At 37.2% G+C, this 27,792-nt stretch overlaps 1 protein-coding gene, 1 long non-coding RNA gene and 2 other non-coding genes across 7 annotated transcripts in view; 1 reads left to right on the top strand and 3 right to left on the bottom strand.

Annotated features, from left to right (window-relative positions):
* Positions 1-27,792, top strand: part of NR6A1 (nuclear receptor subfamily 6 group A member 1) — a 215,035-nt gene that overhangs the window by 66,365 nt on the left and 120,878 nt on the right. The window lies entirely within an intron of this gene.
* LOC106782565 (uncharacterized) overlaps positions 1-27,792 on the bottom strand; it is a 40,357-nt gene that overhangs the window by 5,850 nt on the left and 6,715 nt on the right. Inside the window, exons 2-3 of the long non-coding RNA XR_011432642.1 lie at positions 4,314-4,432; positions 2,984-3,053 (exon numbers count right to left, since the gene is read on the bottom strand). This is a non-coding gene — a long non-coding RNA (uncharacterized lncRNA). The remainder of the gene's footprint in view (positions 1-2,983; positions 3,054-4,313; positions 4,433-27,792) is intronic.
* On the bottom strand, positions 880-968 carry MIR181B (microRNA mir-181b). The gene has a single exon (NR_033049.1). It is a non-coding gene; the product is annotated as a microRNA mir-181b (primary transcript).
* MIR181A (microRNA mir-181a) lies at positions 2,138-2,247 on the bottom strand. Its single transcript, NR_033048.1, has one exon. It is a non-coding gene; the product is annotated as a microRNA mir-181a (primary transcript).

Raw genomic sequence — 27,792 nt, 5'->3', positions numbered from 1 at the left:
AGGTCCATTGAGGAAATGAATTGCAGATGATTAGGAAAGGGGTTTTCAATTTTTACTTTATATATATATTTTAAACATTTTTATTTATTTATTTTCTATTTTTATTTAATTTTTTTTTTTTTGAGGAAGATTAGCCCTGAGCTAACATCTGCTGCCAATCCTCCTCTTTTTGCTGAGAAAGAGTGGCCCTGAGCTAACATCTGTGCCCATCTTCCTCTACTTTATATGTGGGACGCCTGCCACAGCATGGCTTGACAAGCGGTGCCATGTCTTCACCCAGGATCCGAACTGGTGAACCCTGGGCTGCTGAAGCGGAACATGTCAACTTAACTACCGCCCCACCAGGCCGGCCTCTACTTTATATATTTTTATATTTGAATTTTAAATAAAAAGCTTGTGATTCTTCTTTTTTTTTTTGGCTTGAGGAAGATTGTCACTGAGCTAACATTGCCAATTTTCCTCTATTTTATGTGGAATGCCACCACAGCATGGCTTGATAAGAGGTGCTAGGTCTGTGCCCGGGATCTGAACCTGCAAACCCCAGGCCACTGAATTGGAGCATGCGAACTTAACCACTCTGCCACCAGGCCAGCCCTATGTGATTCTTTTTAACTTAAAAAATTATGAAAGCATTGGTTTTTTAATATGATGTGATGTCAAGGTATTTAGTTTCTTCTTCCTATAAAATATTATTTCCCTAACTCTAGAACATCTTTAAAAAAAAAAGAAGTACTAGGAATTTAGAGAGCCTGTTCTGTAATAGAATCAAAGAGAGTAAGAGAGACTTTAGCCAGTATATTGGAGACAGCAGCAGCTCCGACCCAGCACAGTAGCTGATGCGCTCGGGTTATTCCACATAGGCTTTTGGTTCTCTTAGGTTGTTTGGTCCGCAGTTTGCATTCATTGATCAGTGAGTTGATTCAGACTCAAACCCACCGACAGCAATGAATGTTGAGTGCAGCCATCAGTGTTTCCATTTGGTGGAGTTGTCTCCGCCCTCACCAATTCCTACTCTGTTTTTCACACTGGTTCTTTGAGGTCTGTGTCTGGCGTCTCTCTTAGTAACCAACAATTGAGAGCCCACATAATTATAGATCACATTGACACAAGAGCTGGGAGGTTCTTAAAGATGGAGGAACTATGATTCGGAGAAGCACAGGAGCTCCTGGAGAAGCCCACAGGTAGCGCTGTGACCACACAGGCAATGGCTTGCATGCTGCTAGGTGTAAACAAGAGCTGAAGACCCTTGTTCTTCCTCTCTGTTTTGAAACAAGCAGTAAGAGTGCTTTTTAAAGTAAATTAGCACAGGTTATGTTTTGGGTTAAGTAATAATAGCTTACATGTATTGAATATTTGCTTGCTGTGTGCTGGGAATGGTACAAAGCCCCTTATACATTATCTCACTGAATCCCAAAACTCTATGAGGTGTAGGTATTCTTCTTATACCCCATTTTACACATGAGAAAACTGAGCCTCAGACACTTGCCCAGGGTCACACATCTAGTTTAGGGAGTTGAGCCAGCATTCATCCCAGATATGTCTGTCTCCAGACCTCACTCTTTACTTGACTTTAACAGACATTTAAATAAGCATAAGTGTGGATGGAAATAGCAAGGCAGTAGCTGCTTTCAAACAGCTCATATTCTAACGGGGCTGTCAAAACTTAACCACATTAACTATAATTGGAGGTGGAAATGTGATAAGAGCTGTGCAGACAGTGGACAGTTTTGTGCTATTTTTGCTTATTAAATCCTCTCCTTACCCCAATTAAAAGTTTTGAGGGGATGTAGGAGAAATGGGTGTAAAATACTTAATTCATTATCTCTCTAAAACAAAATACATGGTTTTTATAAATCTCTCCTTGCCACAACCTATTTCTCATCAGAATGGCATATTTCTAAGAGACATTTAAGTACATTAGGTATTATCTTGGAGCTCTCCTTATTTTGTTGAAACAAAGCACTTACTGACCAAAAACATAAAAAAAGTGAGGAACAGTGGGCAGAGAGGAGAGCTTTTAAAAAAAAATTCACTGGACCACCTTTGGGGGACAGGCAGCAGAACTGGTTCTGGTGACCTCATGTGACATGTGAAGGTACAGCCTGCTCCTTTGCTTCAGGAAATGTAGTGTTGTCTGTAAGGACCCCAAGGTACAGTCAACGGTCGGTGGTTTTTTCAAATCCCAAACTCACCGACAGCGTTGAATGTTCCTTGGAGTCCTCTGAAGGCTGGGTCCTGGCAGCCCTTCTTCAGCCTGCACCCACGTTCCAGGAGCCAGTGAGCAGTGAGACCACCACTGATGGAGGCTCTCACATTCTTTTCCAGGTTTCAAGTTGAGAGTTTTTAAATTATGAAATTGATTTATGTACATCAAAGAGCTAATGAACTTCAGGATGATGAGACTGAAATCACTGAGACAAGCAAACTCAAATGGATGTCTGAGAAAATCTTTGAATGGTATTATTTTTTAATTCTGAAAATGTCAAATACCCCATTTTATAGTAGTATGTTAATTATTAAAGGGTGAGAATGGGGCCAGCCCAGTGGCGTAGTGGTTAAGTTCACACTCCACTTCATTGGCCCCAGCTTTCATGGGTTTGGATCCTGGGTGGGGAGCTACGCGCTGCTCGTCAAGCCATTCTGTGGCAGTGTCCCACATATAAGGTAGAGGAAGACTGGCACAGATGTTAGCTGAGGGCCAGTCTTCCTCACCAAAAAAAATAAGTAAAATAAAGGGTGAGAGTAAGAAAGAAATTAACATATATTGAGGATCCTACTATGTGCTGAGATTTGTATATTTTTATCTCATTAAATTCTCAACAACCCACTTTAACCTCATGAGAAAACTGAATCTTAGAGAATTGATTTGCCCAAAGTTACATAGCCAGTAGCCAAGATTACAAGCCAGAACTTGAATACTGGACTTTATGATTGCAAAGCTCACTAATCATACTGCCTCCTCCCTTGTCCACCACAAACTTACTGTTATGTATCTGGGGTGAAGTCTTCAGTGAGAATTAAGTCAAACAAGTAAGCATCCTCTTCTTGTTTGCCTGTAATAATAGGAGGTAACTCTGTTGGTGAAGTGTTTGGTAGAAGATGAAAAAAACTGACCTTCATAACTGGTCATCTCCCTAGCCAAGATCCTGGATCACTAAGTTACCACAGAGGTTTGATGGTAGTCTGTAAGTTATTTTACATATTGAAAAAGCAAAAAATGAACAAAAAAAATCCCACTAAGAGAAAGCATGCATTTCTCTTCCTGCATACTCTCTGGCACAGAGAGAAACTAAAATGTCAAGTGTTTTCGCTTTTGGCAGAAAGGGTGTCAGTGCATTGTAGACACACTGGTTATTTTTTTTGGCCGTTGAATCTCCTTGATGAAAAATCTGGAAAATCAATTAATTACGTGGAACTTTCAAATATAGGATTTATAATAGGAAGGATCCAGGAGTGCTCAGTATAATAAGGGCTTACAAAACTGCTGGCTGAATTGAGGTTAATCAGGGGTGGTTACTACCACTTGATTTAGGTTTAAATATTAAAGATTGACTGTTCTCAGATTCATTTTTAAAGCAGCCGAATGGTACACATTAAAAAAATCAACCACTGAGAATTTGGTTTGAATGTTAACTGTTTGCATTCTACATCAGTTTAATTATTTCACCCTCTGTCAGAACACTCCAGTTAGCCAGCTTTGTTGAGTTCTTAGTGTTATGACAGTAAATTGTGTACAAACGACAACAAAAAATCAAGCAACTGTTACTGTGTGATATTTTAGAAACTCTTTAATGGGTTTATGTTAAACGGTCTTCCCCTTGGCCTGATAATATGAAGAGATGTCAGTGTCTTATACCATTTGGATAAATATTCAGACTTAAAAAAAAATACTGACTTCTGCTACCCCCAACCATTACTTGTTTACAAAATACCATTGCGTAAATTCATGGCATTCTCAGAAGAATGTTTTTCATAGACTTGAAAAACTAGAGAAGAGTGAAAGGTAGGTTTCTAGAATGATGTATTTCAGGGCAATAAAGGCCATCATCATCCTCATTCCTTTGATTTGCTTTAAGTCCTTAATTTAAATTTTTATCATCAAGCAAATTTGAAGCACACATTGGGTCTTTTAAATGAGTTTGGCTAAGAGGTTTATGTACTCAATGCAAGGGTAAAATCTTAAGGGTTAAAAAAGTTAAGGGTTAAATTAACCAAGAGTTATAGAAGCTACACATTTAATAAATTAGTCCAACTATTTAATTCTTGATTTAGTTGTCAAAACTCACCATGCCATCCCTTATTATTTTACTTACCTCCTTTCTTTCCTTTTCCAGAGGTATATAAATATTCAATATATAAAATATTGAAACCCGCTTTGCTCCAGCTTAGAGATGTAAATGTTTTCATAGTCCTCTTGAGGCCTCTTGATATACTTGAAAGAAACAAGAAGCATAAACTCAGTAAAACAATATATTTGAGGAATTAGTAGCATAAAAGAGCAGTCACTACCCAGATGACTCCCAGAAGAGGTGGTTGTCTGCCCAGATACTTCCCAAGGACTACGCAGGGAACATCTCTAGAAGTGTTTGGGGTCATACTGCTAGCCTTGAGGACAAATTCTTAAAGATGACAACAGCACGTCAGCATGAATCCATGTTCCTCTTCGCCAAACTGCTAGTGTTCTGCTTCATCCTTTTCCTAATTCAGCAGCAGAATCCCAGGAATTCTTGGTCCTACATATAACCCTTGCCATCATGGAGCCTAGTGTCTACCCAGGCAACTAGACAGAGACACAGCCAAAGACAAATAAAGAGGATGATCACTGTGCTGGCAGAATGGTATGAACCATGTTAAGGGAGAACAGAGAAAAAATGGGTTAATTCTACCTAGAGTGCCAGAAAAGGGATATCTAAGTGGTCACATCTGATCTGGGCCTTGAAGGTTTAGTTGCATTTTTACTAGACAGAGAAGGAAAGCTATTCCAATAGAGGAACTCTGCACAGGAAATCCTAGAGGCAGGAAAGTTCAGGTAATGGTGAACAAGTGAGATTAACCTCTCAGAGCATCAGTTAACTCATCTTTAAGATGCGGGACAAATAGTACTTGCCCTTCCTGCATGCATGGCTGTGAAAATAAAGTGAAGTTATGTATGTGACAGTAGCATGCAAATGTAATTGCTGGGTCTCTCTTTTCTCACTGGTCTTGGTTCAGTGAAGTACCTTACCATAATAGACTCTTCCCAGTTAGATTCTTATTTGGCTTTCTCTTTTTTTCCTTTAAAGTGACCATAGTTTAAAATTTTCATGTGTTAAATGGTTGGAGAAGCAGTATTATAGCATGGTAAAGAGCACAGACTTTTGAGCCAGAATCTTGACTTTGCAACTTAGTAGCTATGTGACCTTGGGCAAATCAAAATTACTTAACCCTTCTGTTTCTCTATTTCCTTATCTATAAAATGGAGATAAGGATAGTATCTACCTCATAGCACTGATGTGAGGACTGAATGAGGGTGATAGATGTCAAGTGTGTGAAATAGCACTCGACACACATTAAAAGCTATGTGTGTTTTTATATGTTATTTCCAAATGATTTAAATTGTTAGAATTATTTACAACTAGTATTTACATGTTACTAACTAAAATTGCATGTTTTGCCCAGAATTTGGTTTCTAGTCCATACACACTAGTGTGAAAACCTTTTATAGTTCAAACAATCTCTGATTAGCTGTTATTGTATGTGTACTTATGTTATTCGTGTTGTAAAGACATTTTTGAAATTAATGGTCTGCCATTTTCTTTGTGACTTGGGGTAAAGTTTTTGTGTCCCGTAAGTTTCAATTTCCTCAATCTGTAAAAATGATAATAGTATTAGTACCTACCTCGTATTGATCGTAACGATTAAATTAAGTAGTATAATTAAAAACTCTTGGGAAAGCCGTGGATTCTCTCCCTACATACGTGCACATAAAAACAAAATTTTGAAAGCAGTTTCGGTTATGGAATCCGAGAACCCATCCATAGCCTCCCCCTGAACTTCAAGTTAAGAAGTTGTGACCAGAGCTGTAGACGAAGATTTCACAGTCTAGTCTTGTCAGTGGTGTAATGTTGCTGCTTTTGGAAGTCTTGATCTCCATCTTATTAGGAGTGACTACTTGCCAGCAGTAGTGCAAACTGTCACCATCATTTAGTCACACCTTTCTCTATAGCATAACCTATGAGATATAACTGGACAGTGATAACCAGACCCTTATGGTCCCTGGAAAAGTAGTTATTTAGACTTCATCAAGTTCTGTACTAATTACAGATACCAACTATTAATTAGTAACTTTCTGCTGATACAATTAGAATTTCTAAAATAAATTTTAGATGAGAAGATGAGAAGTTTTACACAAATATTTGAATGAATTTATCTATCTTATTTTGCAACAGTTTCCCACTTCCCCCCACATCCCCAGCAACCATTGGTTTGGATCTGATCCCAGCACTATGAGTACTAATTCTGGCTTTAAGTTTGGCTGAAAGAATGTATTGTTTCCAGACAGTACTTACAAAGGAGCCTGCTGAATTCAGAGTGTTTACTTGGATATTAGGAAGGGGAAAAAAGAATATACCAAAAATTGCACTTGTATGTGGAATTGTTAGTCATTCTTATGTTTAGCCTGCTTGAGGTTTTACCAAGGAGTTGAGAGGTAGGAATAGAAATTTAAACTCAATAGCTTGGAACATTTTACTGTTTGACATGGCAAATTTATATCAGGTTACTTCAGATATTTTAGATGAGTCTAGAAGACAAGAGGGGGTAGGTAAGCCAACTCACTGAGGTAGCAAATTGGCATAGTGCCAAAGGCAATATTTCTCCTCAAATGGGACACATATTTCAAACCCTATCAAAATATTCTGAGGGCCATCTGAATTCTCCATTCCTTTGTTACAGTGACTGCATATGTTTGAGATATTACTATTTTAGATTATTTTGCAAACTCACAGGAAGCAAGACTTCATTTTTCCATGGTAAATTAATTCACAGGATATCTTTAATCAATGAACAACTCTGCCCCCCCCTCCACCCCGAGGAAGATTAGCTCTGAGCTAACTACTGCCAGTCCTCCTCTTTTTGCTGAGGAAGACTGGCCCTGAGCTAACATCCCTCCCCATCTTCCTCTACTTTATATGTGGGACACCTACCACAGCATGGCATGCCAAGTGATGCCATGTCCGCACCTGGGATCCAAACTGGTGAACCCTGGGCCGCCGAGAAGCAGAACGCGCAAACTTAACGGCTGTGCCACCAGGCCAGCTCCTTTTTTTTTTTTAAAGATTGGCAGCTGAGCTAACAACTGTTGCCAATCTTTTTTTTTTTCTTTCTCTGCTTTATCTCCCCAAATCCCCCCAGTAAATAGTTGTATATCTTAGTTCCAGGTCCTTCTAGTTGTGGCATGTGGGACGCAGCCTCAACATGGCCTGATGAGTGGCACCATGTCCGTGCCCAGGATCCTAACCGGCGAAACCCTGCGCCGCCGCAGTGGAGTGCGCAAACTTAACCACTTGGCCACGGGGCTGGCCCCTGAACAACTCTTCTAAATAACTGTTCCAAGGATTGTTGTTCAGCTGACCTGAATAAGTGAGTACATAAGTGAGTTAGGAATATAAAGTCATAAAAGAAATAGGAACCAAAATCATGCAGAAGCTAATATTCATTGGAATTAAGGAACAAGTTGGAGAGAATCTTGGGTTTTATTGCAGTGTGTGAAAAGTGTTGGCAGGGATTTTAAAAGTCCTTTAGAGCCAAAAGGCATATGTTTTGCAGCCACCAGTTAATGAAATAAATAAGAACAGTGATCAAACACTCAATCCTTCCTTTTTTACAATATGAAACCCTGAAGATGTATCAATAATATAAGACTGTGTGTTTCTTCCTCTGACCTATTTTAGTTTACTGGGTTAAATTTAATCATATGGCAGTTTATGCTTTAAAAACTTGATCTCTGTTCTTGTAAAGCTTATTGTTACCTTAGGTAGATTCCAGCTTTGTGTTAAGGCATTTTAAGTTATAGGTAATTAGATATACTCATTCCATAACTAGCTTTTTAGTTATTCATAGCATTTAGGGAAAATGCTCTTTAAATGTTGCTTTTCTTGGCTATTTACAGCAAATGGTTGAATCTTGCAAAATATGTCTTAGAAAGTTTTATTTTTGAATGTATATTCTCTAGAAAAGCTATGCTCGATCTACCTCATACTTTCATAAATGAAATAGTAGTATACAAAGTTGGCTAAGCTCTTAATACCTCACATATTGCTTTTGCATTTCTGTCTCCATTGCTAACCTGAACTTGGACAGTCTTGATGTTTGAGTAGGAATGCTAATCGTGGATAGGGAAAAAAAATTCTTGGATGAAAGTATTAGAAAATAAGTTTCGGTCTATAGTTTTATAACTTTCAAAGCTATCAGGAGTCTTAGAGGTCATTTAGTCTAATTATTTCCGCATGTGACTTTGCATCAGAATTAAAAGTGGTGGTGGTGGGAAATGTGGATTGCTAATAATGCAGATTTCTAGGCATCACCCTAGATTTAGTAAATCAGATCCTCTAGGAATGGATTCTGTAGTTTTCAGAAGCCCCCAGGGGATACTGATGTACCCATTTTGTGGACATTTGGGAATCTCTGATTTAGCCTAAGATCTTTCTTTAACAGGTGAGGAAATGCATTTAGAAGGGAAATGAAGGCCCCAAGACACACAGCGGGTCAGAGTTGAAATCCTTGACTCTGTGTGCGCATGTGTTGTGTGTGTGTTTACTTATACCACACTGCTTCTCCATCATGAAAAAGCGTGCTTTTGCAGAAGTTTGCTGATGTCCTGTTGGCCATCAGCAAAGTACTTCAAGTCAATCTGCCTGGCCGGTCAAACTTCTTAGCCTTAGGGATGCACCCAGAACTAGTGCAAACAGACCATTGACTTGAATTTGGTATGTTGACCTGAAACATTTGACTAAGTAAGCAAGGTTGAGTGGTGTTGGCCTAAAAACTATCCATGGTATGAAATGAGAAATACCCTGTAAGTGATCAAAACTCTGTGAAGGCTCTGACATTTATCAGCTGCTGCTACGCTTTAACGGTTTCCCCTAATCAAATGTCACTACCACTGGATGGAAGACATTTGCAGAACCTCTGCCTGCTCTCTGGGGAGGAATTTATTTTAATTGCTAGTGAGAAGGTAGGAATGATTTCAGTAAAGATCAAGAACCTCCAAATCTTTTCCAGCTTGGGCTCCTGGCCAAGTGTCCATCCTCAGGAGGGAGTTGGCGTCAGCTGCCGCGTTGTGTCTTGAGGTATTTCAAAAAAGCAAAGGCATTACGGAAGTCTTTCCTGAGTTGGCGGGCAGGAGTGGCACCAGGAATCAAGGCCTGACAGATGTCATCAGCCTGGAAAAAGTGGAGTTTGGGCACTAATGATGGTTCTTGTCAAGCCTTAGTATGATAAAGCCTGGAGGACTCAGCTTGGGTGTTAGTTTGCATAGGAGAGGAGATATAGTTTAGAGAACACTTGCCAAAAGTTTTCACTGCCCCAGCTTTATGTCAGTTACTAATCCTTCACCCTTGACTCCTGTCACTTCTTTTTAATGGGTGATGGTAGAGATACTGTATAGGTAAGGAAGAGAGGCAGCTTGGTTATATCTAGCATATCTCCCTATTTGCTTGTTTTCTTGCCATTCTCGTGTAGAACTGAATTTGTGTGGTCATACTTCAGGCTAGTGTTTTGTTCTGTCTGTATCTGACGATGTACTGGGCCAGAATCACAGGTCCTCTCTTTCCATAAATGCTGCTGTTGGTGAACACACAAATGTTTTGATTGGCAATTAGGAGAAAGCTTTTTTGCTGATGTATCTCTCTGCTTAGAAGTCTTACTTTCAAATCCCAGCTCTGCCATTTAGTAACCATGTGACTTTTGACAACTTCTTTTCTCATCTGCAAAATGGAGGTTAGTAAGTAATTGTACTTATATCACAGGATTGTGAGAATTAAATAAAGAGGGAATATAAAAATACCTGGCGCATAACATTCAAATTTAAGTTACTGTTGTTATTGTTAATTATTTGGTTAAACTTCCTGCTTACTGGAAGAATGGATGAGGGGTTTCTAAACCATTGTCTTAGTGAATACAGGAATTGTGGTGTAGAATGAATGTAAAATTGAAGTCAGGAGACCCAAATTCAAGATTTGGCTATGTTATATTTGCCTTCAATTTCCATACAAAAAAGATTATACCAACCAAAGACAAACAAATTCAGGATCTCTAAGATCTCTTGCCACACAGAAAATCTTTACATTAGTAAAAATTATTGAGGTTCCCAAGAGCTTTTGTTTTTGTGGATTATAACTCATTTTTTACTGTATTAGAAATTAAAACTGAGAAATTAAAATATGTTTATTAATTCATTTAAAATAAAAATAGTAAACCCATTACTTATCAACATAAATAATAACAATTCTTTCCCCTCCCCAAAGCCCCAGTACATAGTTGTACATTCTAGTTGTAAGTCCTTCTAGTTCTTCTGTGTGAGCTGCTGCTACAGCATGGCTAGTGACAGATGAGTGGTGTGGTTTCACACTCAGGAACTGAACCTGCGCTGCTGGAGCGGAGTGCGCCGAACTTTAACAACGAGGCCATCAAGGGTGACTCTCAACATAAATAATAACATTTTAAGATAAAAAGTAACTAAAAGTAGCTATATTTTCCCAAAACAACTTAGTGAGAAAGGTATTATTATTTTATATTTTTGCGGCTGTCTTTAATGTCTGGCTTCATAAAAGATAACTGAGTTTTAATATCTGCATATATCTGCATCTACATTCTGTCTATTTTAGTATGTTGTTTTGGCTGAAGTGTCTGAAGAAAATCTGGCCTCTATACATAGATATGTAGGGAAAAGTGAGAATTTCAATAGTTTCTTCAGATAATTGTGCATATTCTTCCTTGATACTATACCAGATCGCGCTGCTTGATAGTTTCTTAAAGGTTAATTGCAGTGTGGAATTGGAAACCATGTCAGTGAGCTTTCATACTCTATTCTATTAAAATCCACTGGTATGTCTTACACTTTACATGGATCTTTGACCCATGCATGATTTTGTAACATCATATATTGGGCATTTGGAAAATACTGGTTACTGAGTTATGCAGGTTTTCTAAATATTGACACATTTCATTATATAATATCAAATAAATCAATTTTGTTAATATCATCACTTAATCTCATTGGAAACACCTTTAAATATTGGGAAGCCATGAAGCTCACAGAAGCAGATGTAAATTTTCCAAAATTCTAATTTTTGTTTAAAGCCTTGAATTTTATCATTGGCAACAAATACTGCCAGTTGTTTTCCTTGAAATGACATGCTCACTTTGTTCACTTTCAAGAAAATATCTGTCAAACATCCAAGTCTGAATAACCGTAATTTTCTGTTAGTTGTTCTTTCAAGTACAATGGCAGTCCATGAAAAAATTGGCTAGTTCAGTTTACAACTCAAATAATAGCTCATAGTGCATTTCCTTGAGATAACCAGTATATAGAAGTGCTTTATGTGTATTTCCATTTTGTCATACAAGATATTGAAAAGTTGTGTACTCATGTCAAGATTTAATAGGATCAATAAATCTTTGCTTCATCAAGGACCTTCTCAAGTTAAAATGTCCCCTGTCCCCCTCCCCGAGTGTGTGGCAGTGATGAATACAATGATTGTCAGTACATTTTGGTGCCACTGCTTTGATTAGTGCTAAGGCCAGCAATTTAACCCAACATCGGCTTTGCACCATCAGTGCAAATGTAAATATGGTGAAAAAGGCAAATATAATGTCTTATAATTAGTACAAAAATAGTTTTGACTTTGCAGACTCTCTGAAAGGGTCTTGGGGACATCTGTGGACCACCGTTTGAGAACCACTGCTGTGGTGCCCAATTAGGAAACCTGAGCAAATGATGGAAACTTCCCTGATCCCTTCGGAGTTAAGACTCATAGGGCTACAGTAGGCTATAGGAGAGAAGACAGTCCCTGGCAGTTGTTTTGGCATCCTCCTGGGGCTTAGCATAGTATTTAGCATAGAATTTGCACATAGTGGAGCTCAATAAAGGTTGATCAATCAATGTGGATTGCCTAACTGTTATATTTAGCAACTTCTTTTTTTCTTCTAAACCTTATAACTCAGTTTTTTAAGTTCTCAGGGTAATCACCATATATTTTCTGAGTTGCTGGTCCCTCTGTTCAAAGTTATCTTTTTATAACTAAGTTGATTAAATTTATTTAACAGATACTGATTGGACAATATGGTTACTATGTGTGTTTTATTCTCATTGGGGGGGGATAAGAAGTAAATCACATGGCATTTGCTCTTTTATGATCTTGAGAAAATAAGCAGTTAAACAACAACTGAGCAGTGTCCAGATGCAGAGGTCAGTAGTGGCTGGCATAGGATTCAGCATTAAGTAGGTATTTGTAGTAAATACCTCCTTTTCTTGAGCATCCTTTCCATGTGAGGCATTGTGATTTTTATATATATATATAAAAACACACACGTGTGTATAAATATATATTCAGTATATGTATCTATCACATACATATAAGTATATATATGTTCAAGTATATATAAATAGATAAAATTTATATATTTATATGCTGATACATATTTATACATATTAATAGTGTATATAAACTTTTCAGTAAATGCCTAATTGCTCAGAAGAGTGAAAGCAATGTGATCTGGATAGGTAAAATTAATTATTTTCCTAGTGCCGGATTCATCCTAAAGTCTTCCCAGATTTTTCCCCAGTATCTCTTCTTTCCTCCCTGGTTTTATAGTGTTTTTTATGATGTACCTTGTATCAGAATTGTGTGCAAGACGTATGTTTCCTGCTCTAATGTAAACTCAGTGAGAACAGAGATAGTTTGTTTAGATATGTATCAGGCACTTGATAAATGTTTATGTTAAACTGTAAGTGTCTCTTGCTTAATTCATTGTTTATCTAAACAGTGTATAAAATGAAAAAATCATTTAAATATATTAAGTTAATTTTTAAATAAACTCAGTATTTCCTTTTGAGATGTGAATAATAACCTTATAATCAGTCTATTTTAGAAGTTGCAGTGTGCATCTATTTTGGGGGGGAAGTCGGATGTCTTATTTTCAACTTCTGAGTTTGAAAAGCAATGAAAAATATGAACATTTTTGTTCATATTTCTAATGTTGATTAAGTAGTGCTCTCTTGGGTTTCTTAGAGATGGTTCTGTGATAAGAAAATTGGGGAGGAGGTGCTGACTTGATACTACATTTATTTTTTAGTGAAGGCAGATGGAAGAAAGTTGTAAAAGTCCAGCTTGCTAGTCTTTTTAACATAGGAGACAGTCAATTTGCAGCTTAATAAATCAGTTTGGACATCAGAGCATCTTCCATAAGATGTTAGTCACAGTACAGCCAGTAACTGGCAGGTGATTACTTAGCCTCCAAAATAAACAATGATCAGAAGTAGCCCGTTGTGATAATTACTCTATTTTTGTATAGTCTCTATAAAAAGGTTATTTGAAGAGTAGCATCTATATAAGGGGCTAACCCTAAATGCTTAGCTAGCATCTTGAGTGGAAACTTGAGATCTGGGTAGAGGAGGAAGAGTAGTTAGTTCTTTTTTAAGCCATGTGCAGATTGGGTACCTTTGCTTCTTAGTATGCCCTCAGCGTATCTTTTTTGTTTCTAGGAAGTTCTTAGGACTGGACCTCTTTCTTCCCTTTGGGGCTTCCTTACTCTTCCTTACTACAATCTCAAAATTTTATTTCCACCGTGGAATCTTAACTAGGTTGTGTGAAAACAAATTGATTAAAGGAATTTATCTGAAAGTTTCCTTCTTAACTCTTTGAGAGATACTTGGTTACACAAATGAATTCATCAAAGTTTGGGCTGTTACAAGTAGAACCTTTATTTGTGCTACTCCAGGATATGGAGGTGAGGAGAGAGCATTTCTGTCAAATCACAGCTCAGTTCATGTAAGTCTAAGGGAGTAAAGAGTTCTGATGAGGTGAGAGAAGTAACACTCTTTCTTTGCGTTATCTTAGTTAATGCTTCCAACAACCCTTTTGATAAGGTAGTGGTTATTGCATTTGTCACTGCATTGAGGTATTCTGTCCCACTCCACTGTTCTCCAGCTGATCCTGATTGTGCTTGGTTTGCATGTACCAAAGTAATTTACAGTCATATGTTGTCCAGTCAAAACGTATTAACTTAACAGTGGTGTATATTGCTAAATATATCAGATCAACTAGGTTTTGTGTCATTTGCTTGAAATACTAAATTATACAGTTACTGAAGGATGGTGATATATATCTTTCAAACTTAGGACTTTTCTCCATCTCAAAAGCTGTTGATTGGGGGCATTCTTTTAATTTGTGTGTGTGAACTGGGGCTAAGATTCTGTAGGGTTCTGGCGCATTTAGGAAGAATATTAACTTGTAGGCATGGGAGCATGGCTTTAAAATGTTTGTGAACTTTAAAGAAAATAGACTTGGAGTGTGGTTTATTCAGACACTGACAGGCAATAAAAATTAACATATTAAGGGTTTAAATTTTCAGTTGAATATTCTCTTAAAAGTGGTTTAGATATGTATGCTGATTACAGGCTTTCTTATTAAAAAAATTCTCTAGTGCATTTTCTTTAAGATTTATTTAAATCAGAGTGAATTTCACTTTTCCCTTTAGTCTCTTTGATGCTGGCATTCTCAGTTTTCTGCCCTTTAAAAATGTTAGGGAGCTTATTGCATTCTAAGTTTGCAAACTTTTTTTACTACAGTTTTTTGGTCTTTTGCCTGTTTTTACTGTAACTACTGATATTAAGAATCTTACATAAACTCCTTCTGTTTAATGGGGTCAGTGTGGCCAAAATATGTATGATTGAAATAAACATTGGCAAACTGCTTAAGAAAACAGAGAAGTAAAGGCTAGATCTGATTATTAATGGGAAAAGGAAAACCTAATAGGTGAAAAATAATGCTATCTGAGTTCAGAATAATAGATACTTTGTGAGGAGAAGGGTCACAAGGGAATCTTGTGGGCTGCTATAAATTTTCCATAATTTGTTCTCGGTGGTGGTTACATGTAGGTATACATATGTAAAAATTCTTCAAACTTAAAATTTGTTCACCTTACCTTACATAAATTATATCTCAAAAAGTGAAATAGTAATAATCATATCCAAAGCAAATGTGGCAAAATCTTGATCATTGTTGAATATGTCGTGGTTCGTTTTGCTGTTATCACTGTTTATATGAAAATTTGAAATATTTAGTGATAAAAATGAAAGAAAAATCCTATTACTCTAAATGTCAAATTTTATCTAATTTATGAGAGATAAAGGTGTTTTTTTTTCCTTCTTCTTTAACCTGTCATTTTTCTTTTTTCTTTTTTAAAGATTGGCAGCTGAGCTAACAACTTGCCAATCTTTTTTTTTCCCTTATCCCCAAGCCCCCCAGTACATAGTTGTATAACCTAGTTGTGAGTGCCTCTGGTTGTGCTATGTGGGACGCCACCTCAGTGTGGCCTGACAAGCGGTGCCATGTCCATGCCGGGGACCCAAACCCGCGAAACCCTGGGCCGCCGAAGCGGAGTATGCGAACTTAACCACTTGGCCACGGGGCTGGCCCTAACCTGCCATTTTTCATGTTTGGAATTTTGTGTTTTTTCTTGGTTATTACTGGAGAGGTATAGAGAATGAAGTCTTGTTTTTCTGGTATGACTTGTTGAAAGAGGATGAATCCAGTCTTAATCTTGAAACCAGCTTATATGTAAATTCTTTCCCTTCTTGAATCTGAGTGTACAAAAGTCAGACCACTTAGCTCTATTAAGTATATGGAAGTTCTAATTAAACACAAGTTTTAAAGGTTCTATCTGTCATAAGCATTTCTGTTACTTAGTGAAGATTTGCCGTGTACTTGATATTGTGAGAACTGTCTTGTAGGGTGATGTTACTATTTCATTTTGCATTTGAGGACACTGAGGATCTGAAGTCAAGAAACTTGTCCAAGTTCTCATGGCTGAAGTAGGGAGGGCTCCTCATTGTTGGCCTCTAAAGGATACTTAAGCTACCAATGTCAGAGTATAAAAATGAAGGTAATTATCATTCTTTATAACTGACTCTTTATTGCCACAACTTGATAAGCACTATTTTAAGAGACATTGATGCACTGTTTTAGAAGTCTTTTTAGAGCTTGTATTGAGTGGTCTTTAAAATCTCAGAATCATTTCTAACAGTTTCTTAATAACTTGGCAATATGGCTTTGTCCTTTAGAGCAAAATCTGGAGTAAAGGGAAATATTTATTTCCTTGTTGAATGAAAAACAGCTATTTGTAGGTCATCTTTTTTAAAAAGGCAAGAAATTCTCTCTCCAAACCACATTAGAACCCATGCCAACTTGGTACAGGGCCCTGACCAGAGTAATGATGTAAGAATTTGAAAGAGTACATAGTGCAGCTGCCAAAGCTCATACTGTTTAATTTCAACACCATCTGTCTGCCAGAGTCCACAGCTCAATATTTTTTTTCTGTATATACCAAATTATAATCGCATACGTTTATCTCTTTGAGAAGGGTACAGAGTTATTGTTTGATAAACTTACTGCATTCTGAGGAATGATGCTGTTTTGCTGCTTACATATTTCTGTGCATTTTCCCGCCACTAACTCCCAAGTATTTATGTTCCTGGGTGAATTCTTCCAAAATGTGACAGAGGGGCAATTCGCACCTAACCTAGTTTGTTTTGCAAGGAAACCCTTCCCTTTGCACGGTTCTCTATTCAGGAACTTCTTTGTGCTACATTCCATCCATTTGCCAAGTCTTGGACTCTTATCCAAAGTACAGTATTTGAGTATGCAGTTACACATAAACATACTGGCAATGGCGTACTTTTTCCTGGCCTCTCTTTGAGAAAGCTCGAAGCCAGAGGAGCAAATCCAGATGTTCTTGAGTCTGGCATCCTAAATTCAAAATTCTCGATGGCAAGACTTTATTTGGAATGGTACCAGGCTTACTCAGCACTTGATCTTGCTAAGTGTCACGTTTTTATGACCAAAGATTCTGGAGTTTGCCTCCTTTGCTGAGCAGAAAGAGCACTATACCAGCGTTGCATGAGAAGTGGCTCTCCATCATTTGAGACAAATATTTGATTTGCTGCTGCAGGCATGCAGAGGAGGGTAGCCTTGCAGTTGGGAATAAGTTTGGGATGAGAGCAGGTGCAACTGCAGCTACAACTCCTTAACCAAATCTGGCCTTGTTTAATTTTTAAATAGTCTAAAATGTTTGGCATCAACATCAGGGAACCATTATGGGCTCTCTGGCACCTAACGTAGTAACTTGCACAAGGAAGAGGTGCTCACTGACTGTATTCAATCACCATTTATTGAGCACCTTCTGTGTGCACCAGGCAATGTGCTAGATGCTGGCCGTGAATAAGATCTTTCCAGAGGCTCACAGTCCAGTAGGAGACACAGACTGTTAAACAAATAAATTACACTTGACTGATTTTATTTGTTGCTGATGCAATTCAGTATTTTGTTCACTTTGTAAGTCAGCTACAGAAGCCAATCCTCAAGACTGACGAACAAGCATGGGATTTACCTTCAGTTCTAAAGTATGCTTGCTTGCTTGCTTTTTTGCCTCTTCAGATACCTCTTCTCACTTGCCCAGGGATGATGATTTGTGTGGAAAAGAAATACTAGTACAATGATGAAAGACAATCCTAAGAAGGCTTTCAGAATTGATTATTCTGCTCTAAGTAATGTTTCCTTTATAAAAAAGGTGTGAGAATACACCCGTCCCTCTAGCTATGTTGGTTATCAGGCTGTTGTAAGGTAAAGAGTAGGAAAAATTATTTCCTTCTCCCTGTGGAAGGCTGTCTTCATCTGAATTGTTGCATAGTTTGGGCAGAGCCAGAAAGCACATTTTAGTTTTCATAACTATTTCTGGACAGATGAGGTCACATTTACTAAGTAGTGATATAGTTCCTGTGTTATAACTTGTTATTCTTTCAGCCTCTCCCCACACCCAATTTTGCAGATGAGTACATGAATATTTCTATTGGGCTTCTCTTAACCATAAGAAGAATGTTAAATTACTTTTGTCCAAACTTATTTCCCCATTTCTTTGACACAAACCAGTCTCAGACAAAACATATGTACTGCTACTGTTAAAATAAGAACAGCTAATGCTTATGCAGCACTTGCATTCCAGGTTTTGTTTGCGAGGCTTTATGTATAAAGCACTCAAAAGAAGGATTGTCTAATCCTCACAGCAACTCAGTAAGGTAGTACTTACTGTTTTCACATTTTACAGATGAAAACAGGAAGGCAAAGGGAGGCAAATAACTTGCCTAAGATCACATAGCTAATAAGTGGCAGAGTCATGATTTGAACTTAGGAGATCCAGACCCATTCTATTCTTAATCAGTGCACTATACCATTTCTTACTCAGTTTGACACTGAATGATAGAGTTCCCTAAAAGTAGGGGGTAATAATATCTACCATTTGAGTTCCTCCTGTTAGCTAGGCATTATACGTGTCATTTTACTTCTTTTCAATCTTATGGGTGTATGAATTGGTCCCATTTTACAGATGATAACATCAACTAACATTTATGGACCACTTACTGTGGGTCAGGCATTGTTCTAAGGGCTTTACTTGTATTGTTTCATTTAATATTCACAATAGTTCTGTGGATAGTCACTATTAGTTTCATTCTGGATATGAGAAAACTGAAGCTGGAGGTCACTTCCCTAAAGTCAAATAGCTAAGGAGGATCAGAGTTAGGATTTGAATACAGGTTTGCCTGACTCCAGATCCCAAGCTCTTAACTATCACATCATACTTGATGGGAAGCAGTAATTAGCTAGATATTCAGTGATGAGGTGAGTCTCAGAGGACAGAGCCTCGTTCCACATCTCCTCCTCATCCTTATATCATGACCCTTGCTTTTCTTCTTCATCTTCTCACAGTAGAGAAACTTGATAGGTGTCGGAGATGGCCTTCTTGTCTGAAGACAAGAGATTCTTGTCTAACTGATGTCTTCGTGAAATCCTGGCATTTAGTGAACTTGCCTTTCATTAAGGCTTTGACTTTTTCTTTAATTCCATTTGCTGGGACTCATCACTCTTTATGGATTTCTTTCCATTATCTCCACAGGGATTCCTGGAAATTATAGTGGGGAGCATCTGTGAGGTTCTATTTTTGAAATACTGTACTTTAGTTTATCTTTATCTTGTCTCCTTAGGATTGTAAATTTATTTTCTTTACCATCTAAGATATGGTTAGTGTTGAAGATTTTTGTTTATTTTAAATTATTTGTTCTGTGAGGACATTTATATGTCCTGCTGAGTCTCAGTAGTTGCAGTCAACTCTTGAGTCTCTCATCTCACTCACTCCCATTGGCAAACCCAAATCTAAATGGTTTCAGAAATGAGTATATTTTCTATGCCTTCTCTCTTTCCCTAAGTGTCTTTTCTTTTTCTGTCATTCTAGACTTTCTCTCCATCCAGTTGGTCGCTAAGATTTGTTAAGTCTGCCTCCCAAATATCTATCAAATTCTGGCCCGAGGTATTCAACATCGCTAGATAACAAACAGAAAAATAAAAATTAAAAAAAAAAAATTGATATGCTATTGCATACCCACCAGAATGGCTAAAATTAAAATAACAAACAAAAAAATTGACTATTCAAAGTGTTGGTGAGAACAACTGGAACACTCAACCTCTGTCAGCAGAAGTAGAGTGTAAATTGATACACACATTTGGAAACTCTTCAGTAATATCTATTGAAATTAAACATAAGCAATTCCATTTCTAGGCATATACCCAACAAAAATTGATAAAGTATGCACCAAAAAACGTACAAGAATGTTCATAGTAGCGTTATTTGTAATAGTCCCAAACTAGGAACAACTAAATATCTACAAACAGTAGAATGGATAAGTAAATTGTGGTATAATTCATAAAATGGAACACTATATGGCAGTGATCACAAGGACAAACTCTCACAACATGTAGCAGCATAGCTGAATCTCCTAGACAAAATGTTGAGCAAAAGAAGCCAGACATAAAACATTACATAGTATGTGTTTACCTTTATATCAAAGTAAAAATTAGGCAAAACTAATCTGTTGTGATAGAAGTCAGAATAGTAGTTACCTTTATTAGAGTGATATAATACTGAAAGAGGGCACAGAGGAGGTTTCTGAGGTATTAGAAATGTTCTACATCTTGCTTTGGGTGTTGGCTCCACTAGCGTGTTCACTTTGTAAAAATTCATTGAAATGTACATTTGAGATGAGTATACTTTACTGTATTTCTACACTTGAATAAACAAATTTAATATTTTTTAAGGCTAGGCAGTAGCTTCAATTAAAAGTTTGAGGGGAAGCATAGAACTCAAGGACTTGGGTTAAAATACCATCTCTAGCTAATGGCTTTGGGTTAGGCACTTAAGAGTAACCGTAAAGAATGACTTTTTTCCCTGTGTATTTACAGCAAAGATCTGGAAGGAGTCACATCAATCCAGTAATACTTTGGGTCAGGAGTAGGATTGTGAAAGGATTGTAGTGTTAAGTATATTTACATTGTTGGTCAACAGATCTCCAGATCTTTTTCATCTTGGAAAACTGAAACTCTGAACCCATTAAACAACTCCCCATTGTCGCTTCTCCCAGCCCCTGGTAACCACCTTTCTACTTTCTGTTTCTATGGATTTGACTACTTTAGTTACCCCGTATAAGTGGAATCATACAGTATTTGTCTTTTTGTGACTGACTTATTTCACTTAGCGTACTGTCCTTGAGGTTCATCCATGTTGTAGCATGTGACAACCTTTGCATCTTTACTGCCACCACTGTGGTCAAAACCATCATCTTTTCAACTGCAACAGCTCCAGTGGTCTCCCTGCCTCCACTCTTACCTACCTCCAATTCATCTTTCAGCCAGTGGGTAAATGCAAATGTGACTTTGCTTGAAAACTTGATACCCTGACTAGCTCTAGATAAAATCTAAATGCTTTAACCTGACATGGGCTTTCACTGTTGGGCCCTAAGAACAGTACTTCCTAAGCCACATTGTTTCTTCATTGCTCTCAAACTAGACACGCTCTTTGCTTTATCCACTCTGAATTTTTTCCTTGATCATGCTGTTTCATGTTCCCAGTCAGTATTTGTTGACAGTGAATCATGAATGAATCAGGACTTTTACTGAAGCTGTGTTTGTCAGCTGCCTCTGCATGGAGCTAGCTTGGAGACTTAATGTCAGAATGTAATAATTTAGTAATAAAATACAGAATTCCCATTTCCTAGCTCTGTAGACCTTTCTCAACAACTCAAAATAGTCTGATCTGAAAACAAACAAAGGAATCTTAAGAAATATGTTGGCCAAATTCATGTGAAGGAAAGGCTAGGGGGAAGAAAAGAGAAGTTTCTTTATTTTAAAGTCTTCATTCCACTTGACTCTTTAACAAAAGAATACATTAAAGATTTCTCTCACTCACTGTAATTTAATTCAATAAATGTTTATTGAGGGCCTGCTATATATTCAGTCCTATGAATCGACAAAGTAAAAGTCTACCAGAAAAGTCTGTACTTCTTGCACAGCTATACATACTTCAGTAATTACCCAGTTCAGATAACTTTTCTCAAGCTCTGTTTTCTAACTGTTAGATGGAAAGTAACTAGTGTTTAGATATATATATATACCCATCACAAAACCAAGTGTTTGGTTTTTTTAAAAGCTAGTTATATTGAGGGGAAACTAACACATTAGATTCTCAAATGGGATTGAAGTCGCCCTCTTTACACAAGTTTAGTGAATTACTACGTTGGGTTGGAATGAATTTCACAGCTTGAGCCTGACAAAGGAAGCCCCTACCTACCTTATCAACCTTCTCTATTTCCCCTGAGCTCCAGCCACATTGTACATGTGGTTTCTTGAATATACGACTTGGTCTCGCATGTCAGTGCTTTTACTTATGCTGTTCTTTATGCCTGAAAAGCTCCTTATCTTTTTCTTTACTTTCCTACAAATTCTATTTATCTTTCAAGATTCATCTCAGATGTTCCTCCTCCAATTTGTCTTCCCCTTACCAAGTTAAGTGCTTTTCTTGGGGTTTCCATAATCCTGGGCTTTCCTTTATCGTAGTACTTAGAGCACCATGGTATCTGTTTAAGGTTTGTCTCTACTACTAGACTATGAGCTCCTTTTGGGCAGGTTTAAGGCATTTTCGTGTTTAGTTTGCTGCAGAATAGGTGCTCACTGACTCGTTGAATGAGTAAATTGTACTGTTTTTGAATGTTTGATAAAAAAGTACCTGACTGAATGAATAACAAAAGGCCAATCCCAAGCCTGCTAAAAAAAGCCAATTGATTTCCAGCCACAAGTTTTAGGCAGTGCAATCCCTGTTTCTGTTTAGGCCATATCCACCAGCAAACTTGGAACTCTGTCTCTTAGAAAGAAAACAGCTCCCTCAGGGGAAGAGTACTAACAGTAATGGAACTCTCCTCTGTGTTGGGCACTAGGCACTTTTTCATGTAAGACTCTCATTTAGCTATATCAAGAGCTTAGTATTTTCCCATTTTACAGTTGAGGCAACTGAGGCTCAGAGAATTTTAGGTAGAAATTTAGTAATGAAGCTTTGATTAAACCCATGTTATCTTACTGTAGGTGCTTTTTTCTCCACGTTTTGCGGTCTGCCCAAAATTAAGGATCTTATCTGGTGATTTCTACTCATCTCTTATCAAAAAGTGACCAAGAGGGGCTGGCCCCGTGGCCGAGTGGTTAAGTTCGCGCGCTCCGCTGCAGGCGGCCCAGTGTTTCGTTGGTTCGAATCCTGGGCGCGGACATGGCACTGCTCATCAAACCACGCTGAGGCAGCGTCCCACATGCCACAACTAGAAGGACCCACAACGAAGAATATACAACTATGTACCGGGGGACTTTGGGGAGAAAAAGGAAAAAATAAAATCTTTAAAAAAAAGTGACCGAGAGTTTCTAGGAACTATTTTAATTCAGAACAAGTGCCTTAAAATAGCATTAATGATAATTTTGCTTTACTATTTACAAAGTGCTTTCACATTCACATATGATAATCCAGAGATACCACTCATTTAAGATATTATATATTCTTTTACACAACGTTAAAATATTAGCACAGAGCATTGATGCAATGGAAACTAATGTATTTTAAGCAAACACTGAATATATTTCTTCAAATTATACTGTTTATACTTTAGTAATTTTTTTAAGAGATCATATAGTCCTTTCTACTTTTTCTAGAAACTTGAAGCATAATAAGTAAATGATACCTAGCTATTTTTTAGAGATTGATGCATAATTTAGACTATGTTCTTGCTGACATCCAGAAATCTATTTTTATCATATATAAAATTGCATTATACTGTTCCATATTCTTGTGATCTTTGAAACTGGCTCTTTCAAAGTTAGGAGCAGAAAAAAATTTACCTAGTCTCTGACAGGGAAAATTTTAAAGGGAGGAAAAAGTCCCACCAAACCCTAAAAAATCACACTGCTATCATCTCTGTTCAAATCTGGACTCTGCTCTTTCCAGCAGTTTTGACAATGGACAGGTCATTTCGTTCCAAGCTTCAATATCTTCATCAATTAAATAGGAGCTAATAACAGTACCAGATTCAGGTCGAGAAAAGCCTTGCACAGGGCCTGATGTGTAGGAGACCTTGATAAATGTTATTTGCTGTTATTTCCGGGAGGGTGTATTTCTGAAACACATTAGGTATATGCAGATATCATAGTCTTTTAACAGATGCATAGCTTTACCAGAAATCTGATCTTTCACACTAAGCTGATCAGCTTTTATTTCTGGAGCATGCAGTTACTGTGACAATTTCTCTTCTATATGGTGCTTATATTCTCAAACAGCTGCAGGAAACCTGGGGTATTATTCCTCTTAAGGAAAAATCTCTCTCACAGGACTCAAATTAAGCAGGATTTACAGGGAAAATTACAAATAAATAAAAAATGAAAGAAATTTTCTTAGTTATTTTGTGGAAAGTAAGAAGTTTTTTTCTTCTTGTCAGTATTTGAATTCCTCTTGACTATAGATACTTGGGTAAACATTGCTGTATGCTAATATGAAGCCATATGAGTGGGATCTATTAAATTGGATTAACTGACTTTGGGGGTTCCCCCCCTCTTTTAAGAAACTTTTATTTCTAAGTTGATCATTCAGTGTAATGTCCTGAAAGATTTTCCTTTTTCTAGCCAAGGCCTGAGATATATGATATTTCAACAATTAGACAGGGAAAATGTTACATGATCTGAGAGTGCCAGACTGTGAAGGACATTTAAGGCAAGATTTTTTTTTTTTTTTTTTGGAGGAAGATCAGCCTTGAACTAACATCTGCTGCCAGTCCTCCTCTTTTTGCTGAGGAAGACTGGCCCTGTTCTAACATCTGTGCCCATCTTCCTCTACTTTATATGTGGGACGCTGCCACAGCATGGCTTGCCATGAGGTGCCATGTCTGCACGTGGGATCCGAACCGGCAAACCCTGGGCCACCCAAAGTGGAATGTGTGCACTTCACTGCTGCGTCACGGAGCTGGCCCCCTAAAGGCAAGCTTTTTGAGGAAAGTATTCCTCCTAATGACTTTGGATCTCTTATACATGAAAGTACCTGAAATAAAGTTGTCATTCAAAAAAGGTTTGTGGAATAAATTATATTCTTGGTTATCTTATTGCCTTGTAAGAATTTATAGAGTTTTCTATTACGTATGGGAAACAAAAAATATATATCCATATTTAATACTCTGCTCACTTCTAAAATTTAAAAATAATTCAGATGTGAAAATAATGATTTTTGTGCATCTTAATTTGTCAATACAGTTTTCCATGTCATGTAGGACTGATTCTTGATTCAGCTCATTGTTTCAGAGTAGCGAAACACATCCGCAAGATAGTGTTTTTGTTTTGTTTTGTTTTGTTCTCATTTGTTTTTACATCTGAGACTTTTGGAACCTGATGTTAAACTTCCTGTGGCCTGTTGGAAGGTTTTCAAGATTTCTATCAACTGCCTAGCATTTTTAGGGATGTATAATTTATCTTACTAGGGAAATTCTTCTTTCTTGTCCTTGTTTCACTTTGAGTTTTCCTTTAAAACTCTCTTCTTTTTTCATTATTGAACAAACAGAAACTTTATTATATTTGGGTACCAGCTAATTATATATAGCACATTCTCAGTGTTTGTGAGCTTAGGGTGGCACAGGTGCTATCAGTCCCTATTAGTAGGAGAGTAAAATTGGTCAGCCCAAGAAAATTATCAGAAACGTGGATAGTGATTTTTGTATACATGTGTTCACCAAAGTATTATTTATTATAGAGAATAATTGGAAACCACCTAGGTATCTAAAAAAGCCATTTTAAATGATCTTTAAAAATGCCTATAAGTGAACAAATTGGGAAATAAAACTATATATAGAGAATTGATTCTATTGTGTATGAACTATACTAAGATATTAACGGATTTTCTCTGTGAGTGGGATTATAGGTGACCAATTTTCTTTATCTTTTTCTTTATCTAGATTTTACATATAGATCAAGTAATACATGTCTAATGACAGAAAAACTCCCAGTATTTTTAAAATCACTATTAAATTAATTAACAGCAAAATAAGACTAGAGGGAAATTTACTAAATGTTGACAATGGTTACCTTTAGTGGGATTATGAATAACTGTTTCTTTTGGATTATGAGTAACTTTTTGTCTTCACAGTTTTTGTGCTTTCTAGTCTATGTGCAGTAAGCATCCTGTTTTTATAAGATGATAAAATAAGTCATGAAGTATATCACTGCAATCACCCAGGAATTTGCCTTCAGAGAAGTTTCTTTATAAGGCTTTTATAATAAACTTTAGAGGAAAGACATGCTTTCTTTGCCCTTCTTGATGGCTGTGGTAGACTTGAAATTCTAAATCTTTTAGATATGTTTCTTTTATACAATTTCTGGTTAAATTGGCTGAAATAGTAATACTGCTAGAGATAAAGCGCCCTACCCTTTGCAATTTGTCTAAGTGCAGTGATCCATTTCACCATTAACATTCCCAACTTCAAAGTATTTTTCTCATATATCCTTGCTATCTTGTGGTTAGCATATACAGCCAGGAGCATTTTAATAACCAGAAGTAACATTTCATACATTAATGGCTCTTATTCTGCTTAACTCTTAACACCTGAAACAAATATTTTAGATACACTTAAGCCTTTGAAATCTGTTACTTTAAAAAACTAGAGTGATTTTCATATACATGGATATGAAAGCAGGATGAATAATAGTAATATGTTCTATTTGTAAAACTGTAGCTACTGTTGTTGAGCATCTGTGGTGTTCCAGGCACTACCCTAGATACTGACAAACATTATATAGTTTTCACAATAGCTCTGTGAAATAATATTATTTTCTCTTTTTTCCCCCAGAGGAGGCATCTGAGGTTCAGAGAGGCAAATTTGTTTATGGTCACATAGTCTGTGAGTGCTCAAGCTGAGACTGGATTCAAGTCTTTGTGACTACAATACCCGAGGACAGGACCTTTGTTTTGTTTACTATTGTGTATCCAATGCCTAGAACAGGGCTTGGCGTATACTAAGCACTCAACACATATCCTTTGAATGAATGAGCTGTATACCTAGAAGCTTTTAAGTGGCCAAGCTGAAGAAATTGTTCTGTTCTAGTAATATAGGATTATTCAGAGAAGTGAACCTGACAAAATGTAATGCTATTAGAAAGCCAAGTGGAGATACTTCTACCAAAATCTAGGTCATAGTAACAGATGACCAGATTGGGATCTTCTTTTTTGATGCAACTGTCTAATGTGTTCTGAGTACATTTGCCAGATCTCTTTCTCACTTGACTTTGATATTCAGTGAACAAAGAAAAAGCAAAAGACACATGATATTGAGTCTTTACCAGTGGAATAAACAATCTGAGTGGAAACCCAAGTTCTGTAAGTATCAAAGAGCTAGAATGGGAATTTCTTGATTGGGACTTTTAAATGCTGGGAGCCTCAGATTCTGTGCCTTTGTGGTACATAGATATACTTTACTCCATTGGTAACAGCAACTTCTTTATGTAGTCCTGTGACAGCAAAGGCTAAATTCTAATTGGAAGAGAGCTGAATATTTAGACACCTTGTAGACGTAAGTGGTTCTAGTTTGTAAGATGAATTGCTACAAAAGTCCAATTGTGACTCCAGCCTCTCCTTCTCTTTGTATTTATCATTCCTGTCTCGAATACTCTTGGTTGCTAAGAGCTAGCTGAGTGGGTTGAGTGCTAGCTAGCTGTGTAGCCATGATGATCATAGTATGTGCCTTTAAAGGAAATGGTAAGTGTTAAGAACATAGTCTTAGGGAAGTGGGTGAAGGGAATATGTATCACATTTGATGCTCTAGTGTATCATGCTCTGCTCCTGGAATGTCATTCCGTGCCCGGATCCCCTTTACTCTATCCTCTCCAGAAATTATCTTGTTCTTAATCATACATGAAAAGGAGACTGAGTTTTTTCATAAGATAGTAGTTTACCACAGATCTGAGTAATGGTCATTGTGAAAGCAGCCTATGTCTTTGAAGGTATTTCAGTTCCTTAATGGCTTAAAATCTTTAAGATCTTATAGTTTAGCATATTTCTTTGCTTGAATCAGATGGAACTGAGGGTATACATTCTTCCATATTCCTATGAACTATGTTAGTTCGGCTTCAGCAGCTATCA

The sequence above is a fragment of the Equus caballus genome, chromosome 25, assembly GCF_041296265.1.
Source record: "Equus caballus isolate H_3958 breed thoroughbred chromosome 25, TB-T2T, whole genome shotgun sequence".
NCBI classification, from domain to species: Eukaryota; Metazoa; Chordata; class Mammalia; order Perissodactyla; family Equidae; genus Equus; species Equus caballus.
The sequence above is the reverse complement of the archived record's forward strand: the minus strand, read 5'-3'. Positions and strand labels throughout refer to the sequence as shown.